Source organism: Rhamphochromis longiceps, linkage group LG7 (assembly GCF_057381845.1).
Source record: "Rhamphochromis longiceps isolate RC_006_pf linkage group LG7, R_longiceps_female_GT1.1, whole genome shotgun sequence".
Lineage (NCBI taxonomy): Eukaryota > Metazoa > Chordata > Actinopteri > Cichliformes > Cichlidae > Rhamphochromis > Rhamphochromis longiceps.
Genome location: NC_140563.1, coordinates 71,976,584 through 71,997,166, shown reverse-complemented (window position 1 = coordinate 71,997,166; position 20,583 = coordinate 71,976,584). Strand labels below are relative to the sequence as shown.

The 20,583-nt window shown below is 39.5% G+C and overlaps 1 long non-coding RNA gene across 13 annotated transcripts; it reads left to right on the top strand.

The window, feature by feature from the left end:
* The first annotated feature begins 107 nt into the window (after nt 1-107).
* LOC146667005 (uncharacterized) lies at nt 108-19,196 on the top strand. 13 transcript variants are annotated; one of them, XR_014912844.1, is made up of 9 exons: nt 108-266; nt 456-677; nt 2,744-3,288; nt 5,356-5,900; nt 7,968-8,512; nt 10,578-11,122; nt 13,190-13,734; nt 15,800-16,344; nt 18,410-19,196. It is a non-coding gene; the product is annotated as an uncharacterized LOC146667005 (long non-coding RNA). The 13 variants fall into 13 exon arrangements; XR_014912851.1 differs by having other exon boundaries at nt 108-677; nt 2,744-2,877; nt 3,067-3,288; XR_014912847.1 differs by having other exon boundaries at nt 108-677; nt 5,356-5,489; nt 5,679-5,900.
* The last annotated feature ends 1,387 nt before the right edge of the window (nt 19,197-20,583 follow it).

The window sequence follows — 20,583 nt, the reverse complement described above, 5'->3', positions numbered from 1 at the left end:
ATAGGAAATAAAATAAAATATAATAAAATACAATAAATTAATGTAGGATTAAATAGACTTTTCCTTCTCTTTTCTTTCTCTCTCTCTCTCTCTCTCTCCTTTTTTTCTTTCTCACCTCTTTTTTTAAATCAGTGGGAACAAAATGGCTACCAGTGCTCATCAGGATCCAAAATGGTGGTCCAGCTGGACATGGACTGGTTGCCCCTGGTGACAAGAAGATGGAAGACCCAAGATGGTGGAGGAACTCATCCAGATCCAATATGGCGGTTCGTTGTAAACAAATACAGTCGCCCTTGGTTACAAAATGGTGGAGGGCTAATGCTAATGCTAAGCTAATGCTAACAATTATATGACAGTGACACATGATATAGGACAATATGTACATGTGACTAGTCAACTTTATATTGAATTTCGTTGATGCTAATATGGAAGCTAACATTGCACTATGGCTAAAGCTAATGATCCAAGATGGCGATTATAAACAAAATGGTTACCGTGGAGAGAAGATGGCGGATTTCAAAATGGCAGTTCAAGGACACAAAAGTGGTTGCCCTGGATACTGACCAAGTGCATGATGGGAACCAGGAAGTCAGACCAGGCAGAGCACATGGAGCTCAGGGAGCAGATGGCAGACAGGTCAGGCAGGGAGGAAGCCTCATTTGAAGAACAAGGTACAAGTAAGTGGGAATACATGATAACAAATATAGGAAACGGATGAAGGAGAAGCATCTATGTGATGATATTAATACTTTAAATTTGTAGAAGCTAAAAGCGAATAATGGTGAGCTAATGAGTAAAATTTTCAAAGTCACGTACATACGTTAGATTTCCATGAGCCCAAATAGGGCCTCGTTGGCTCTTTAAAATGCGGCTCAACAAGACAGTATATCATTAAATATGAACAACAATTAACGGTACAACAGGAATACTTGATTTTGGATGTTTTATTGAAATGAAGATAAAACGACTAACGTTAGGATTTTACAAAATCACGGCACCTCGTTGGATTTGGACTGAACTTGACAGGGCCAATTGGCCCCTTGGAAACTTTAAAAATTAAAGCCCAGATTGGCATTAATTAATTGCTGTTGTTTTATTTAGTTGAATTGTGAACTAATGAGTCAAATTTTCAAAGTCACGTATATACGTTAGACTTCCATGAGCCCAAATAGGGCCTCATTAACTCTTTGAAATGCGACTCAACAAGACAGTATGTCATTAAATGTGAACAACAATTAACGGTATAACATTGACCCCTTGGAAACTTTAAAAATTAAAGCCCAGAAAGGCATTAATTAATTACTGTTATTTTATTTAGTTGATGACACACCCCAAGGCTTGATCAACCTGGGCGGGGCCTTCCTTGGAAGAGGGTGTCTAGTGATAAATGGCCGAAACACCCAATGATTCCAAGGTCCACTACTGATGATGTGTCCTTAAATATTGCCTTAAAAAATTAAAATACACAATAATGTCAAATTAAGGAGACAATAAAAAGATAATACAATAAAATAAATAAAAAGAAAACGTAACAATAAATAATAAAGGATTGAAAAGAACATGGATTCAGACTAAGAAAAGTATTTAAACAATAAGGTTTAGGGTGTATATGAAGGGCATCATGTACATGGGGAGTGGCCAAAAGTGCTGTCTCAGGGCCTCCTGGGGGCAAGCTGGTCACTTCTCAAGGACAGAAGGAGGAGGACTGTGACGGGGAAGGGAAATGGGGACTGAGCATGACGTGCGGTGGCCCGTGCCTTTCCAGTGGCCCTCCATCCAACCACCCAGTCGTCGGACGAAGTGGGGAGGGATCATTGCGTTTTCTCTCACAAACCCTAACCAGCCAGTGCCTTCGGAATACAGGTCCCTCTAGAGTCCAGTGATCCTCGTCCGGACCCCCTCCAAGTACCTACTTGTGCCCTTATACGATCGGAGATTGTTCGTGAAGTGATAAGTATACTTTTTGGTTAAAATTGGACCAACACCGGAGATGGACATCCTTACCCAGGACTCCAACCTCTTAACCTAACCGTGGGGGACCCTAGCCAAGAAATCCAATCCTAACCCTAACCGTGGGATGTCCTGACCAGGGATTTTAACCCTAAACCTAACCAAGGATGGACTTAATTTAGATGAATTTGTTCTGTTTCATCACTCTTCTCTCCCCTCTGTCTATCCATCTCTTGGGGGCCGAGGGGAGGAATGAGTGACAGCCCGATCCGGCGGGGAGGGGACCCTGCCAGACCGGTGGACCCCTCCTGGCTCTTCCTTCTCCTCTCTCTCTCTCTCTCTCTCTCTCTCTCTCTCTCCCTCCCTCTCTCCTGCTTCCTCACCTCTCAAGAGAAGGAATAATAATAATAATAATGATAATAATGATATAATAGTACTAACAATACTAATATTAAATAATAGTAGATAATACTAATAGTAAATAATACTAATAGTACATAATAATACTAATAATAGTAAATAATAATAATAGTAGTGCTAATAATACTAATAGTAAATTATAATAATAATAATGACAATAATACTAATAATACTAATAGTAAATAATTATAATATTAATAATGGATAATAGTAAATAATATAGAAATAAAATAGAATAATATAGGAAATAAAATAAAATATAATAAAATACAATAAATTAATGTAGGATTAAATAGACTTTTCCTTCTCTTTTCTTTCTCTCTCTCTCTCTCTCTCTCCTTTTTTTCTTTCTCACCTCTTTTTTTTAAATCAGTGGGAACAAAATGGCTACCAGTGCTCATCAGGATCCAAAATGGTGGTCCAGCTGGACATGGACTGGTTGCCCCTGGTGACAAGAAGATGGAAGACCCAAGATGGTGGAGGAACTCATCCAGATCCAATATGGCGGTTCGTTGTAAACAAATACAGTCGCCCTTGGTTACAAAATGGTGGAGGGCTAATGCTAATGCTAAGCTAATGCTAACAATTATATGACAGTGACACATGATATAGGACAATATGTACATGTGACTAGTCAACTTTATATTGAATTTCGTTGATGCTAATATGGAAGCTAACATTGCACTATGGCTAAAGCTAATGATCCAAGATGGCGATTATAAACAAAATGGTTACCGTGGAGAGAAGATGGCGGATTTCAAAATGGCAGTTCAAGGACACAAAAGTGGTTGCCCTGGATACTGACCAAGTGCATGATGGGAACCAGGAAGTCAGACCAGGCAGAGCACATGGAGCTCAGGGAGCAGATGGCAGACAGGTCAGGCAGGGAGGAAGCCTCATTTGAAGAACAAGGTACAAGTAAGTGGGAATACATGATAACAAATATAGGAAACGGATGAAGGAGAAGCATCTATGTGATGATATTAATACTTTAAATTTGTAGAAGCTAAAAGCGAATAATGGTGAGCTAATGAGTAAAATTTTCAAAGTCACGTACATACGTTAGATTTCCATGAGCCCAAATAGGGCCTCGTTGGCTCTTTAAAATGCGGCTCAACAAGACAGTATATCATTAAATATGAACAACAATTAACGGTACAACAGGAATACTTGATTTTGGATGTTTTATTGAAATGAAGATAAAACGACTAACGTTAGGATTTTACAAAATCACGGCACCTCGTTGGATTTGGACTGAACTTGACAGGGCCAATTGGCCCCTTGGAAACTTTAAAAATTAAAGCCCAGATTGGCATTAATTAATTGCTGTTGTTTTATTTAGTTGAATTGTGAACTAATGAGTCAAATTTTCAAAGTCACGTATATACGTTAGACTTCCATGAGCCCAAATAGGGCCTCATTAACTCTTTGAAATGCGACTCAACAAGACAGTATGTCATTAAATGTGAACAACAATTAACGGTATAACATTGACCCCTTGGAAACTTTAAAAATTAAAGCCCAGAAAGGCATTAATTAATTACTGTTATTTTATTTAGTTGATGACACACCCCAAGGCTTGATCAACCTGGGCGGGGCCTTCCTTGGAAGAGGGTGTCTAGTGATAAATGGCCGAAACACCCAATGATTCCAAGGTCCACTACTGATGATGTGTCCTTAAATATTGCCTTAAAAAATTAAAATACACAATAATGTCAAATTAAGGAGACAATAAAAAGATAATACAATAAAATAAATAAAAAGAAAACGTAACAATAAATAATAAAGGATTGAAAAGAACATGGATTCAGACTAAGAAAAGTATTTAAACAATAAGGTTTAGGGTGTATATGAAGGGCATCATGTACATGGGGAGTGGCCAAAAGTGCTGTCTCAGGGCCTCCTGGGGGCAAGCTGGTCACTTCTCAAGGACAGAAGGAGGAGGACTGTGACGGGGAAGGGAAATGGGGACTGAGCATGACGTGCGGTGGCCCGTGCCTTTCCAGTGGCCCTCCATCCAACCACCCAGTCGTCGGACGAAGTGGGGAGGGATCATTGCGTTTTCTCTCACAAACCCTAACCAGCCAGTGCCTTCGGAATACAGGTCCCTCTAGAGTCCAGTGATCCTCGTCCGGACCCCCTCCAAGTACCTACTTGTGCCCTTATACGATCGGAGATTGTTCGTGAAGTGATAAGTATACTTTTTGGTTAAAATTGGACCAACACCGGAGATGGACATCCTTACCCAGGACTCCAACCTCTTAACCTAACCGTGGGGGACCCTAGCCAAGAAATCCAATCCTAACCCTAACCGTGGGATGTCCTGACCAGGGATTTTAACCCTAAACCTAACCAAGGATGGACTTAATTTAGATGAATTTGTTCTGTTTCATCACTCTTCTCTCCCCTCTGTCTATCCATCTCTTGGGGGCCGAGGGGAGGAATGAGTGACAGCCCGATCCGGCGGGGAGGGGACCCTGCCAGACCGGTGGACCCCTCCTGGCTCTTCCTTCTCCTCTCTCTCTCTCTCTCTCTCTCTCTCTCTCTCTCTCCCTCCCTCTCTCCTGCTTCCTCACCTCTCAAGAGAAGGAATAATAATAATAATAATGATAATAATGATATAATAGTACTAACAATACTAATATTAAATAATAGTAGATAATACTAATAGTAAATAATACTAATAGTACATAATAATACTAATAATAGTAAATAATAATAATAGTAGTGCTAATAATACTAATAGTAAATTATAATAATAATAATGACAATAATACTAATAATACTAATAGTAAATAATTATAATATTAATAATGGATAATAGTAAATAATATAGAAATAAAATAGAATAATATAGGAAATAAAATAAAATATAATAAAATACAATAAATTAATGTAGGATTAAATAGACTTTTCCTTCTCTTTTCTTTCTCTCTCTCTCTCTCTCTCTCCTTTTTTTCTTTCTCACCTCTTTTTTTAAATCAGTGGGAACAAAATGGCTACCAGTGCTCATCAGGATCCAAAATGGTGGTCCAGCTGGACATGGACTGGTTGCCCCTGGTGACAAGAAGATGGAAGACCCAAGATGGTGGAGGAACTCATCCAGATCCAATATGGCGGTTCGTTGTAAACAAATACAGTCGCCCTTGGTTACAAAATGGTGGAGGGCTAATGCTAATGCTAAGCTAATGCTAACAATTATATGACAGTGACACATGATATAGGACAATATGTACATGTGACTAGTCAACTTTATATTGAATTTCGTTGATGCTAATATGGAAGCTAACATTGCACTATGGCTAAAGCTAATGATCCAAGATGGCGATTATAAACAAAATGGTTACCGTGGAGAGAAGATGGCGGATTTCAAAATGGCAGTTCAAGGACACAAAAGTGGTTGCCCTGGATACTGACCAAGTGCATGATGGGAACCAGGAAGTCAGACCAGGCAGAGCACATGGAGCTCAGGGAGCAGATGGCAGACAGGTCAGGCAGGGAGGAAGCCTCATTTGAAGAACAAGGTACAAGTAAGTGGGAATACATGATAACAAATATAGGAAACGGATGAAGGAGAAGCATCTATGTGATGATATTAATACTTTAAATTTGTAGAAGCTAAAAGCGAATAATGGTGAGCTAATGAGTAAAATTTTCAAAGTCACGTACATACGTTAGATTTCCATGAGCCCAAATAGGGCCTCGTTGGCTCTTTAAAATGCGGCTCAACAAGACAGTATATCATTAAATATGAACAACAATTAACGGTACAACAGGAATACTTGATTTTGGATGTTTTATTGAAATGAAGATAAAACGACTAACGTTAGGATTTTACAAAATCACGGCACCTCGTTGGATTTGGACTGAACTTGACAGGGCCAATTGGCCCCTTGGAAACTTTAAAAATTAAAGCCCAGATTGGCATTAATTAATTGCTGTTGTTTTATTTAGTTGAATTGTGAACTAATGAGTCAAATTTTCAAAGTCACGTATATACGTTAGACTTCCATGAGCCCAAATAGGGCCTCATTAACTCTTTGAAATGCGACTCAACAAGACAGTATGTCATTAAATGTGAACAACAATTAACGGTATAACATTGACCCCTTGGAAACTTTAAAAATTAAAGCCCAGAAAGGCATTAATTAATTACTGTTATTTTATTTAGTTGATGACACACCCCAAGGCTTGATCAACCTGGGCGGGGCCTTCCTTGGAAGAGGGTGTCTAGTGATAAATGGCCGAAACACCCAATGATTCCAAGGTCCACTACTGATGATGTGTCCTTAAATATTGCCTTAAAAAATTAAAATACACAATAATGTCAAATTAAGGAGACAATAAAAAGATAATACAATAAAATAAATAAAAAGAAAACGTAACAATAAATAATAAAGGATTGAAAAGAACATGGATTCAGACTAAGAAAAGTATTTAAACAATAAGGTTTAGGGTGTATATGAAGGGCATCATGTACATGGGGAGTGGCCAAAAGTGCTGTCTCAGGGCCTCCTGGGGGCAAGCTGGTCACTTCTCAAGGACAGAAGGAGGAGGACTGTGACGGGGAAGGGAAATGGGGACTGAGCATGACGTGCGGTGGCCCGTGCCTTTCCAGTGGCCCTCCATCCAACCACCCAGTCGTCGGACGAAGTGGGGAGGGATCATTGCGTTTTCTCTCACAAACCCTAACCAGCCAGTGCCTTCGGAATACAGGTCCCTCTAGAGTCCAGTGATCCTCGTCCGGACCCCCTCCAAGTACCTACTTGTGCCCTTATACGATCGGAGATTGTTCGTGAAGTGATAAGTATACTTTTTGGTTAAAATTGGACCAACACCGGAGATGGACATCCTTACCCAGGACTCCAACCTCTTAACCTAACCGTGGGGGACCCTAGCCAAGAAATCCAATCCTAACCCTAACCGTGGGATGTCCTGACCAGGGATTTTAACCCTAAACCTAACCAAGGATGGACTTAATTTAGATGAATTTGTTCTGTTTCATCACTCTTCTCTCCCCTCTGTCTATCCATCTCTTGGGGGCCGAGGGGAGGAATGAGTGACAGCCCGATCCGGCGGGGAGGGGACCCTGCCAGACCGGTGGACCCCTCCTGGCTCTTCCTTCTCCTCTCTCTCTCTCTCTCTCTCTCTCTCTCTCTCTCTCCCTCCCTCTCTCCTGCTTCCTCACCTCTCAAGAGAAGGAATAATAATAATAATAATGATAATAATGATATAATAGTACTAACAATACTAATATTAAATAATAGTAGATAATACTAATAGTAAATAATACTAATAGTACATAATAATACTAATAATAGTAAATAATAATAATAGTAGTGCTAATAATACTAATAGTAAATTATAATAATAATAATGACAATAATACTAATAATACTAATAGTAAATAATTATAATATTAATAATGGATAATAGTAAATAATATAGAAATAAAATAGAATAATATAGGAAATAAAATAAAATATAATAAAATACAATAAATTAATGTAGGATTAAATAGACTTTTCCTTCTCTTTTCTTTCTCTCTCTCTCTCTCTCTCTCCTTTTTTTCTTTCTCACCTCTTTTTTTAAATCAGTGGGAACAAAATGGCTACCAGTGCTCATCAGGATCCAAAATGGTGGTCCAGCTGGACATGGACTGGTTGCCCCTGGTGACAAGAAGATGGAAGACCCAAGATGGTGGAGGAACTCATCCAGATCCAATATGGCGGTTCGTTGTAAACAAATACAGTCGCCCTTGGTTACAAAATGGTGGAGGGCTAATGCTAATGCTAAGCTAATGCTAACAATTATATGACAGTGACACATGATATAGGACAATATGTACATGTGACTAGTCAACTTTATATTGAATTTCGTTGATGCTAATATGGAAGCTAACATTGCACTATGGCTAAAGCTAATGATCCAAGATGGCGATTATAAACAAAATGGTTACCGTGGAGAGAAGATGGCGGATTTCAAAATGGCAGTTCAAGGACACAAAAGTGGTTGCCCTGGATACTGACCAAGTGCATGATGGGAACCAGGAAGTCAGACCAGGCAGAGCACATGGAGCTCAGGGAGCAGATGGCAGACAGGTCAGGCAGGGAGGAAGCCTCATTTGAAGAACAAGGTACAAGTAAGTGGGAATACATGATAACAAATATAGGAAACGGATGAAGGAGAAGCATCTATGTGATGATATTAATACTTTAAATTTGTAGAAGCTAAAAGCGAATAATGGTGAGCTAATGAGTAAAATTTTCAAAGTCACGTACATACGTTAGATTTCCATGAGCCCAAATAGGGCCTCGTTGGCTCTTTAAAATGCGGCTCAACAAGACAGTATATCATTAAATATGAACAACAATTAACGGTACAACAGGAATACTTGATTTTGGATGTTTTATTGAAATGAAGATAAAACGACTAACGTTAGGATTTTACAAAATCACGGCACCTCGTTGGATTTGGACTGAACTTGACAGGGCCAATTGGCCCCTTGGAAACTTTAAAAATTAAAGCCCAGATTGGCATTAATTAATTGCTGTTGTTTTATTTAGTTGAATTGTGAACTAATGAGTCAAATTTTCAAAGTCACGTATATACGTTAGACTTCCATGAGCCCAAATAGGGCCTCATTAACTCTTTGAAATGCGACTCAACAAGACAGTATGTCATTAAATGTGAACAACAATTAACGGTATAACATTGACCCCTTGGAAACTTTAAAAATTAAAGCCCAGAAAGGCATTAATTAATTACTGTTATTTTATTTAGTTGATGACACACCCCAAGGCTTGATCAACCTGGGCGGGGCCTTCCTTGGAAGAGGGTGTCTAGTGATAAATGGCCGAAACACCCAATGATTCCAAGGTCCACTACTGATGATGTGTCCTTAAATATTGCCTTAAAAAATTAAAATACACAATAATGTCAAATTAAGGAGACAATAAAAAGATAATACAATAAAATAAATAAAAAGAAAACGTAACAATAAATAATAAAGGATTGAAAAGAACATGGATTCAGACTAAGAAAAGTATTTAAACAATAAGGTTTAGGGTGTATATGAAGGGCATCATGTACATGGGGAGTGGCCAAAAGTGCTGTCTCAGGGCCTCCTGGGGGCAAGCTGGTCACTTCTCAAGGACAGAAGGAGGAGGACTGTGACGGGGAAGGGAAATGGGGACTGAGCATGACGTGCGGTGGCCCGTGCCTTTCCAGTGGCCCTCCATCCAACCACCCAGTCGTCGGACGAAGTGGGGAGGGATCATTGCGTTTTCTCTCACAAACCCTAACCAGCCAGTGCCTTCGGAATACAGGTCCCTCTAGAGTCCAGTGATCCTCGTCCGGACCCCCTCCAAGTACCTACTTGTGCCCTTATACGATCGGAGATTGTTCGTGAAGTGATAAGTATACTTTTTGGTTAAAATTGGACCAACACCGGAGATGGACATCCTTACCCAGGACTCCAACCTCTTAACCTAACCGTGGGGGACCCTAGCCAAGAAATCCAATCCTAACCCTAACCGTGGGATGTCCTGACCAGGGATTTTAACCCTAAACCTAACCAAGGATGGACTTAATTTAGATGAATTTGTTCTGTTTCATCACTCTTCTCTCCCCTCTGTCTATCCATCTCTTGGGGGCCGAGGGGAGGAATGAGTGACAGCCCGATCCGGCGGGGAGGGGACCCTGCCAGACCGGTGGACCCCTCCTGGCTCTTCCTTCTCCTCTCTCTCTCTCTCTCTCTCTCTCTCTCTCTCTCCCTCCCTCTCTCCTGCTTCCTCACCTCTCAAGAGAAGGAATAATAATAATAATAATGATAATAATGATATAATAGTACTAACAATACTAATATTAAATAATAGTAGATAATACTAATAGTAAATAATACTAATAGTACATAATAATACTAATAATAGTAAATAATAATAATAGTAGTGCTAATAATACTAATAGTAAATTATAATAATAATAATGACAATAATACTAATAATACTAATAGTAAATAATTATAATATTAATAATGGATAATAGTAAATAATATAGAAATAAAATAGAATAATATAGGAAATAAAATAAAATATAATAAAATACAATAAATTAATGTAGGATTAAATAGACTTTTCCTTCTCTTTTCTTTCTCTCTCTCTCTCTCTCTCTCCTTTTTTTCTTTCTCACCTCTTTTTTTAAATCAGTGGGAACAAAATGGCTACCAGTGCTCATCAGGATCCAAAATGGTGGTCCAGCTGGACATGGACTGGTTGCCCCTGGTGACAAGAAGATGGAAGACCCAAGATGGTGGAGGAACTCATCCAGATCCAATATGGCGGTTCGTTGTAAACAAATACAGTCGCCCTTGGTTACAAAATGGTGGAGGGCTAATGCTAATGCTAAGCTAATGCTAACAATTATATGACAGTGACACATGATATAGGACAATATGTACATGTGACTAGTCAACTTTATATTGAATTTCGTTGATGCTAATATGGAAGCTAACATTGCACTATGGCTAAAGCTAATGATCCAAGATGGCGATTATAAACAAAATGGTTACCGTGGAGAGAAGATGGCGGATTTCAAAATGGCAGTTCAAGGACACAAAAGTGGTTGCCCTGGATACTGACCAAGTGCATGATGGGAACCAGGAAGTCAGACCAGGCAGAGCACATGGAGCTCAGGGAGCAGATGGCAGACAGGTCAGGCAGGGAGGAAGCCTCATTTGAAGAACAAGGTACAAGTAAGTGGGAATACATGATAACAAATATAGGAAACGGATGAAGGAGAAGCATCTATGTGATGATATTAATACTTTAAATTTGTAGAAGCTAAAAGCGAATAATGGTGAGCTAATGAGTAAAATTTTCAAAGTCACGTACATACGTTAGATTTCCATGAGCCCAAATAGGGCCTCGTTGGCTCTTTAAAATGCGGCTCAACAAGACAGTATATCATTAAATATGAACAACAATTAACGGTACAACAGGAATACTTGATTTTGGATGTTTTATTGAAATGAAGATAAAACGACTAACGTTAGGATTTTACAAAATCACGGCACCTCGTTGGATTTGGACTGAACTTGACAGGGCCAATTGGCCCCTTGGAAACTTTAAAAATTAAAGCCCAGATTGGCATTAATTAATTGCTGTTGTTTTATTTAGTTGAATTGTGAACTAATGAGTCAAATTTTCAAAGTCACGTATATACGTTAGACTTCCATGAGCCCAAATAGGGCCTCATTAACTCTTTGAAATGCGACTCAACAAGACAGTATGTCATTAAATGTGAACAACAATTAACGGTATAACATTGACCCCTTGGAAACTTTAAAAATTAAAGCCCAGAAAGGCATTAATTAATTACTGTTATTTTATTTAGTTGATGACACACCCCAAGGCTTGATCAACCTGGGCGGGGCCTTCCTTGGAAGAGGGTGTCTAGTGATAAATGGCCGAAACACCCAATGATTCCAAGGTCCACTACTGATGATGTGTCCTTAAATATTGCCTTAAAAAATTAAAATACACAATAATGTCAAATTAAGGAGACAATAAAAAGATAATACAATAAAATAAATAAAAAGAAAACGTAACAATAAATAATAAAGGATTGAAAAGAACATGGATTCAGACTAAGAAAAGTATTTAAACAATAAGGTTTAGGGTGTATATGAAGGGCATCATGTACATGGGGAGTGGCCAAAAGTGCTGTCTCAGGGCCTCCTGGGGGCAAGCTGGTCACTTCTCAAGGACAGAAGGAGGAGGACTGTGACGGGGAAGGGAAATGGGGACTGAGCATGACGTGCGGTGGCCCGTGCCTTTCCAGTGGCCCTCCATCCAACCACCCAGTCGTCGGACGAAGTGGGGAGGGATCATTGCGTTTTCTCTCACAAACCCTAACCAGCCAGTGCCTTCGGAATACAGGTCCCTCTAGAGTCCAGTGATCCTCGTCCGGACCCCCTCCAAGTACCTACTTGTGCCCTTATACGATCGGAGATTGTTCGTGAAGTGATAAGTATACTTTTTGGTTAAAATTGGACCAACACCGGAGATGGACATCCTTACCCAGGACTCCAACCTCTTAACCTAACCGTGGGGGACCCTAGCCAAGAAATCCAATCCTAACCCTAACCGTGGGATGTCCTGACCAGGGATTTTAACCCTAAACCTAACCAAGGATGGACTTAATTTAGATGAATTTGTTCTGTTTCATCACTCTTCTCTCCCCTCTGTCTATCCATCTCTTGGGGGCCGAGGGGAGGAATGAGTGACAGCCCGATCCGGCGGGGAGGGGACCCTGCCAGACCGGTGGACCCCTCCTGGCTCTTCCTTCTCCTCTCTCTCTCTCTCTCTCTCTCTCTCTCTCTCTCTCCCTCCCTCTCTCCTGCTTCCTCACCTCTCAAGAGAAGGAATAATAATAATAATAATGATAATAATGATATAATAGTACTAACAATACTAATATTAAATAATAGTAGATAATACTAATAGTAAATAATACTAATAGTACATAATAATACTAATAATAGTAAATAATAATAATAGTAGTGCTAATAATACTAATAGTAAATTATAATAATAATAATGACAATAATACTAATAATACTAATAGTAAATAATTATAATATTAATAATGGATAATAGTAAATAATATAGAAATAAAATAGAATAATATAGGAAATAAAATAAAATATAATAAAATACAATAAATTAATGTAGGATTAAATAGACTTTTCCTTCTCTTTTCTTTCTCTCTCTCTCTCTCTCTCTCCTTTTTTTCTTTCTCACCTCTTTTTTTAAATCAGTGGGAACAAAATGGCTACCAGTGCTCATCAGGATCCAAAATGGTGGTCCAGCTGGACATGGACTGGTTGCCCCTGGTGACAAGAAGATGGAAGACCCAAGATGGTGGAGGAACTCATCCAGATCCAATATGGCGGTTCGTTGTAAACAAATACAGTCGCCCTTGGTTACAAAATGGTGGAGGGCTAATGCTAATGCTAAGCTAATGCTAACAATTATATGACAGTGACACATGATATAGGACAATATGTACATGTGACTAGTCAACTTTATATTGAATTTCGTTGATGCTAATATGGAAGCTAACATTGCACTATGGCTAAAGCTAATGATCCAAGATGGCGATTATAAACAAAATGGTTACCGTGGAGAGAAGATGGCGGATTTCAAAATGGCAGTTCAAGGACACAAAAGTGGTTGCCCTGGATACTGACCAAGTGCATGATGGGAACCAGGAAGTCAGACCAGGCAGAGCACATGGAGCTCAGGGAGCAGATGGCAGACAGGTCAGGCAGGGAGGAAGCCTCATTTGAAGAACAAGGTACAAGTAAGTGGGAATACATGATAACAAATATAGGAAACGGATGAAGGAGAAGCATCTATGTGATGATATTAATACTTTAAATTTGTAGAAGCTAAAAGCGAATAATGGTGAGCTAATGAGTAAAATTTTCAAAGTCACGTACATACGTTAGATTTCCATGAGCCCAAATAGGGCCTCGTTGGCTCTTTAAAATGCGGCTCAACAAGACAGTATATCATTAAATATGAACAACAATTAACGGTACAACAGGAATACTTGATTTTGGATGTTTTATTGAAATGAAGATAAAACGACTAACGTTAGGATTTTACAAAATCACGGCACCTCGTTGGATTTGGACTGAACTTGACAGGGCCAATTGGCCCCTTGGAAACTTTAAAAATTAAAGCCCAGATTGGCATTAATTAATTGCTGTTGTTTTATTTAGTTGAATTGTGAACTAATGAGTCAAATTTTCAAAGTCACGTATATACGTTAGACTTCCATGAGCCCAAATAGGGCCTCATTAACTCTTTGAAATGCGACTCAACAAGACAGTATGTCATTAAATGTGAACAACAATTAACGGTATAACATTGACCCCTTGGAAACTTTAAAAATTAAAGCCCAGAAAGGCATTAATTAATTACTGTTATTTTATTTAGTTGATGACACACCCCAAGGCTTGATCAACCTGGGCGGGGCCTTCCTTGGAAGAGGGTGTCTAGTGATAAATGGCCGAAACACCCAATGATTCCAAGGTCCACTACTGATGATGTGTCCTTAAATATTGCCTTAAAAAATTAAAATACACAATAATGTCAAATTAAGGAGACAATAAAAAGATAATACAATAAAATAAATAAAAAGAAAACGTAACAATAAATAATAAAGGATTGAAAAGAACATGGATTCAGACTAAGAAAAGTATTTAAACAATAAGGTTTAGGGTGTATATGAAGGGCATCATGTACATGGGGAGTGGCCAAAAGTGCTGTCTCAGGGCCTCCTGGGGGCAAGCTGGTCACTTCTCAAGGACAGAAGGAGGAGGACTGTGACGGGGAAGGGAAATGGGGACTGAGCATGACGTGCGGTGGCCCGTGCCTTTCCAGTGGCCCTCCATCCAACCACCCAGTCGTCGGACGAAGTGGGGAGGGATCATTGCGTTTTCTCTCACAAACCCTAACCAGCCAGTGCCTTCGGAATACAGGTCCCTCTAGAGTCCAGTGATCCTCGTCCGGACCCCCTCCAAGTACCTACTTGTGCCCTTATACGATCGGAGATTGTTCGTGAAGTGATAAGTATACTTTTTGGTTAAAATTGGACCAACACCGGAGATGGACATCCTTACCCAGGACTCCAACCTCTTAACCTAACCGTGGGGGACCCTAGCCAAGAAATCCAATCCTAACCCTAACCGTGGGATGTCCTGACCAGGGATTTTAACCCTAAACCTAACCAAGGATGGACTTAATTTAGATGAATTTGTTCTGTTTCATCACTCTTCTCTCCCCTCTGTCTATCCATCTCTTGGGGGCCGAGGGGAGGAATGAGTGACAGCCCGATCCGGCGGGGAGGGGACCCTGCCAGACCGGTGGACCCCTCCTGGCTCTTCCTTCTCCTCTCTCTCTCTCTCTCTCTCTCTCTCTCTCTCTCCCTCCCTCTCTCCTGCTTCCTCACCTCTCAAGAGAAGGAATAATAATAATAATAATGATAATAATGATATAATAGTACTAACAATACTAATATTAAATAATAGTAGATAATACTAATAGTAAATAATACTAATAGTACATAATAATACTAATAATAGTAAATAATAATAATAGTAGTGCTAATAATACTAATAGTAAATTATAATAATAATAATGACAATAATACTAATAATACTAATAGTAAATAATTATAATATTAATAATGGATAATAGTAAATAATATAGAAATAAAATAGAATAATATAGGAAATAAAATAAAATATAATAAAATACAATAAATTAATGTAGGATTAAATAGACTTTTCCTTCTCTTTTCTTTCTCTCTCTCTCTCTCTCTCTCCTTTTTTTCTTTCTCACCTCTTTTTTTAAATCAGTGGGAACAAAATGGCTACCAGTGCTCATCAGGATCCAAAATGGTGGTCCAGCTGGACATGGACTGGTTGCCCCTGGTGACAAGAAGATGGAAGACCCAAGATGGTGGAGGAACTCATCCAGATCCAATATGGCGGTTCGTTGTAAACAAATACAGTCGCCCTTGGTTACAAAATGGTGGAGGGCTAATGCTAATGCTAAGCTAATGCTAACAATTATATGACAGTGACACATGATATAGGACAATATGTACATGTGACTAGTCAACTTTATATTGAATTTCGTTGATGCTAATATGGAAGCTAACATTGCACTATGGCTAAAGCTAATGATCCAAGATGGCGATTATAAACAAAATGGTTACCGTGGAGAGAAGATGGCGGATTTCAAAATGGCAGTTCAAGGACACAAAAGTGGTTGCCCTGGATACTGACCAAGTGCATGATGGGAACCAGGAAGTCAGACCAGGCAGAGCACATGGAGCTCAGGGAGCAGATGGCAGACAGGTCAGGCAGGGAGGAAGCCTCATTTGAAGAACAAGGTACAAGTAAGTGGGAATACATGATAACAAATATAGGAAACGGATGAAGGAGAAGCATCTATGTGATGATATTAATACTTTAAATTTGTAGAAGCTAAAAGCGAATAATGGTGAGCTAATGAGTAAAATTTTCAAAGTCACGTACATACGTTAGATTTCCATGAGCCCAAATAGGGCCTCGTTGGCTCTTTAAAATGCGGCTCAACAAGACAGTATATCATTAAATATGAACAACAATTAACGGTACAACAGGAATACTTGATTTTGGATGTTTTATTGAAATGAAGATAAAACGACTAACGTTAGGATTTTACAAAATCACGGCACCTCGTTGGATTTGGACTGAACTTGACAGGGCCAATTGGCCCCTTGGAAACTTTAAAAATTAAAGCCCAGATTGGCATTAATTAATTGCTGTTGTTTTATTTAGTTGAATTGTGAACTAATGAGTCAAATTTTCAAAGTCACGTATATACGTTAGACTTCCATGAGCCCAAATAGGGCCTCATTAACTCTTTGAAATGCGACTCAACAAGACAGTATGTCATTAAATGTGAACAACAATTAACGGTATAACATTGACCCCTTGGAAACTTTAAAAATTAAAGCCCAGAAAGGCATTAATTAATTACTGTTATTTTATTTAGTTGATGACACACCCCAAGGCTTGATCAACCTGGGCGGGGCCTTCCTTGGAAGAGGGTGTCTAGTGATAAATGGCCGAAACACCCAATGATTCCAAGGTCCACTACTGATGATGTGTCCTTAAATATTGCCTTAAAAAATTAAAATACACAATAATGTCAAATTAAGGAGACAATAAAAAGATAATACAATAAAATAAATAAAAAGAAAACGTAACAATAAATAATAAAGGATTGAAAAGAACATGGATTCAGACTAAGAAAAGTATTTAAACAATAAGGTTTAGGGTGTATATGAAGGGCATCATGTACATGGGGAGTGGCCAAAAGTGCTGTCTCAGGGCCTCCTGGGGGCAAGCTGGTCACTTCTCAAGGACAGAAGGAGGAGGACTGTGACGGGGAAGGGAAATGGGGACTGAGCATGACGTGCGGTGGCCCGTGCCTTTCCAGTGGCCCTCCATCCAACCACCCAGTCGTCGGACGAAGTGGGGAGGGATCATTGCGTTTTCTCTCACAAACCCTAACCAGCCAGTGCCTTCGGAATACAGGTCCCTCTAGAGTCCAGTGATCCTCGTCCGGACCCCCTCCAAGTACCTACTTGTGCCCTTATACGATCGGAGATTGTTCGTGAAGTGATAAGTATACTTTTTGGTTAAAATTGGACCAACACCGGAGATGGACATCCTTACCCAGGACTCCAACCTCTTAACCTAACCGTGGGGGACCCTAGCCAAGAAATCCAATCCTAACCCTAACCGTGGGATGTCCTGACCAGGGATTTTAACCCTAAACCTAACCAAGGATGGACTTAATTTAGATGAATTTGTTCTGTTTCATCACTCTTCTCTCCCCTCTGTCTATCCATCTCTTGGGGGCCGAGGGGAGGAATGAGTGACAGCCCGATCCGGCGGGGAGGGGACCCTGCCAGACCGGTGGACCCCTCCTGGCTCTTCCTTCTCCTCTCTCTCTCTCTCTCTCTCTCTCTCTCTCTCTCCCTCCCTCTCTCCTGCTTCCTCACCTCTCAAGAGAAGGAATAATAATAATAATAATGATAATAATGATATAATAGTACTAACAATACTAATATTAAATAATAGTAGATAATACTAATAGTAAATAATACTAATAGTACATAATAATACTAATAATAGTAAATAATAATAATAGTAGTGCTAATAATACTAATAGTAAATTATAATAATAATAATGACAATAATACTAATAATACTAATAGTAAATAATTATAATATTAATAATGGATAATAGTAAATAATATAGAAATAAAATAGAATAATATAGGAAATAAAATAAAATATAATAAAATACAATAAATTAATGTAGGATTAAATAGACTTTTCCTTCTCTTTTCTTTCTCTCTCTCTCTCTCTCTCTCCTTTTTTTCTTTCTCACCTCTTTTTTTAAATCAGTGGGAACAAAATGGCTACCAGTGCTCATCAGGATCCAAAATGGTGGTCCAGCTGGACATGGACTGGTTGCCCCTGGTGACAAGAAGATGGAAGACCCAAGATGGTGGAGGAACTCATCCAGATCCAATATGGCGGTTCGTTGTAAACAAATACAGTCGCCCTTGGTTACAAAATGGTGGAGGGCTAATGCTAATGCTAAGCTAATGCTAACAATTATATGACAGTGACACATGATATAGGACAATATGTACATGTGACTAGTCAACTTTATATTGAATTTCGTTGATGCTAATATGGAAGCTAACATTGCACTATGGCTAAAGCTAATGATCCAAGATGGCGATTATAAACAAAATGGTTACCGTGGAGAGAAGATGGCGGATTTCAAAATGGCAGTTCAAGGACACAAAAGTGGTTGCCCTGGATACTGACCAAGTGCATGATGGGAACCAGGAAGTCAGACCAGGCAGAGCACATGGAGCTCAGGGAGCAGATGGCAGACAGGTCAGGCAGGGAGGAAGCCTCATTTGAAGAACAAGGTACAAGTAAGTGGGAATACATGATAACAAATATAGGAAACGGATGAAGGAGAAGCATCTATGTGATGATATTAATACTTTAAATTTGTAGAAGCTAAAAGCGAATAATGGTGAGCTAATGAGTAAAATTTTCAAAGTCACGTACATACGTTAGATTTCCATGAGCCCAAATAGGGCCTCGTTGGCTCTTTAAAATGCGGCTCAACAAGACAGTATATCATTAAATATGAACAACAATTAACGGTACAACAGGAATACTTGATTTTGGATGTTTTATTGAAATGAAGATAAAACGACTAACGTTAGGATTTTACAAAATCACGGCACCTCGTTGGATTTGGACTGAACTTGACAGGGCCAATTGGCCCCTTGGAAACTTTAAAAATTAAAGCCCAGATTGGCATTAATTAATTGCTGTTGTTTTATTTAGTTGAATTGTGAACTAATGAGTCAAATTTTCAAAGTCACGTATATACGTTAGACTTCCATGAGCCCAAATAGGGCCTCATTAACTCTTTGAAATGCGACTCAACAAGACAGTATGTCATTAAATGTGAACAACAATTAACGGTATAACATTGACCCCTTGGAAACTTTAAAAATTAAAGCCCAGAAAGGCATTAATTAATTACTGTTATTTTATTTAGTTGATGACACACCCCAAGGCTTGATCAACCTGGGCGGGGCCTTCCTTGGAAGAGGGTGTCTAGTGATAAATGGCCGAAACACCCAATGATTCCAAGGTCCACTACTGATGATGTGTCCTTAAATATTGCCTTAAAAAATTAAAATACACAATAATGTCAAATTAAGGAGACAATAAAAAGATAATACAATAAAATAAATAAAAAGAAAACGTAACAATAAATAATAAAGGATTGAAAAGAACATGGATTCAGACTAAGAAAAGTATTTAAACAATAAGGTTTAGGGTGTATATGAAGGGCATCATGTACATGGGGAGTGGCCAAAAGTGCTGTCTCAGGGCCTCCTGGGGGCAAGCTGGTCACTTCTCAAGGACAGAAGGAGGAGGACTGTGACGGGGAAGGGAAATGGGGACTGAGCATGACGTGCGGTGGCCCGTGCCTTTCCAGTGGCCCTCCATCCAACCACCCAGTCGTCGGACGAAGTGGGGAGGGATCATTGCGTTTTCTCTCACAAACCCTAACCCTAACCCTACCCTAACCCTAACCCTAACCCCTAACCCTAACCCCTAACCCTAACAGTAAAAACAGTTAAAAACAATTGAAAACCTGAAAGAAAAATGAAAATTAGAACAATTTGATTAAAAAACAATTAAAATGTGGTACTTACCTGGAAGCCTAAAATAAGGAAGGTACTTACCTGAATTTGGACCTGGAGAGTGACGGACACGGAAGACGGGGTGGCGATGACGTGGTGGGCCGCGGGAAGGGTCACGGTATGGCCCGTGCACCACTCCTGCCCTCCTCGTGCAGGGAGGAGTTTCATTCCCCTTCCCTAACCCAGCCAGTGCCTGCCGTGTACCCGCTGGTTCACCAGATTGACCGAGGCCTACTGCCAAAGCCACTTACGGGCCCTGCTTGGTTGCCCCCCACCCTAAATAATCTCTGACCCCAAATCTGGACCCAAAATTTAACCCCTATGCCAATTCGG